Raw genomic sequence first — 1,739 nt, 5'->3', positions numbered from 1 at the left:
TTTTTTCAATTAGAAGAAAAGGAAATTCAATAATTTTATAAGTGGCTAAGTACATCAATGTTCAGTTTAGTGACATCTATGTGTGAGAGTTTGGTAATGATATTAGTTGCAACAAGGTGCATGACTACTTTGTTTGTAGGCCTGAGATTGTAGATTGGTATAGATACAAAATTAGAAACATCGAGAAAAAGAGGGACTACGCTCCAAGGCCATGTTGTCGTGGTGCTGTTAAGAAGTGTGTGTGTGATGCAATTCCTCTGAATCACTCCATACCTCCCCTATATTCCACCCATCATTGCATGTTCATTTCAACCCATATAGAAATCCTCTAGCATTAGTTCCAAAAGTTTTTCCTGTCATCATGTAATCAACAAATAATGAGACACATCTTTCATTGTTAATAATGCAAGTAGCCCAGGCAGAGATACTAATATTAGTATTTGTGGTAGCTGAACATACAAGTATGGGTTTGTGTAAGGTAGGAAAACATATTATTTTAGGAATTGTTGATTGGAGAGAAATCACTTGGTTCTGAATAGTTTGACAGTAATGGTTAGTCAGTCCATTGCTTGATGGGGTTGAGGACAGAGAAAGGGTTAGGTTTTTCATGAGCAAAAATGACTTTATTTTTAGGTGTCCATAGGAAATAGCAGGTTATAATAAAAATAGTAAAGAAGTTATTCAGATCATCTGCATGTATAATATTAGAATTAAAAAGGGGCAATATAAGAGACTTAAAAGATATAGCACCAAAATTTTCTGTTCTCAAACCCAATGGGCCAGCTGCCCAGATTCTCTTAAAAAATTCAATGAAAGGAGGGTGTGCCAAAGAGATTCATGATGAGTTTGGCAAAGTCCACAAGTTGGATCAACATCCATCCATTTTCCCAATATGTCTTTGGTAGGAATTCCACCAAAAACAACTCTCCAGAAAAAAATCTTAAATTTTGGGTGGACATTGAATTTCCAGAAGAAGCACTACCAATGTGAGCAAAGTATCAAGCACGTACACAATACTGTTCTAATAAAAATTCTACAGTATGGTCTCTTATCATCACATAGTTTGCCATTAGTGAGATCAAGGATTAAAGTATCGGTATCGGTCGTCGTATCGGTCGATCAAAATTAAGATACGTATCGGAGGGTATCGTATCGTATCGGAGATACGCTAAGATACGCTAAAGATACGCACATAAATGGATAGGGAACACATTTTTATACACTTTTGCATAAAAAAACAGTTAAAAAAAGTTATATATAACATGTAGAATGCATAAATACTTAAGTGGAGGGTATCGTATTGATAGACAAATATATTGAGTTGAAAATGTTTAAAATGATGAGGGTATGGTATTGATAGACAAATATATTTTTTTGAGAAAAATCAAAATTTTCCATGGAAGTTGTAGAACACTTGTTTTTACATAACATATAAAAAATCTAAACATTTTTAATCATTGAGCATGAGTAGATCTAAGAAATTTGAAATAAATTGAAACCCTCATTTTCTCTTGAAAAAAGTTTGTAAATCCTTATAAATCCAATGATTTCATGTAATAATGATGCACAAAATGTGATTCTAAGTATGATGAACTAGGGGTGTCAATTCGTGGCCCGAACCGACTAAATCGATCGGGACCGACCGTTTATAGACCGGTCCAGCCCGGACCGTTTATTAAACGTGTCGGGCTTGAGCCCGGCCCGTTTATAAACGGTCGGTCTTGGTTTTGCTACTTGGA

Source organism: Macadamia integrifolia, chromosome 3 (genome assembly GCF_013358625.1).
Source record: "Macadamia integrifolia cultivar HAES 741 chromosome 3, SCU_Mint_v3, whole genome shotgun sequence".
Classification (NCBI taxonomy): domain Eukaryota; kingdom Viridiplantae; phylum Streptophyta; class Magnoliopsida; order Proteales; family Proteaceae; genus Macadamia; species Macadamia integrifolia.
This window is presented reverse-complemented; position numbering follows the sequence as displayed.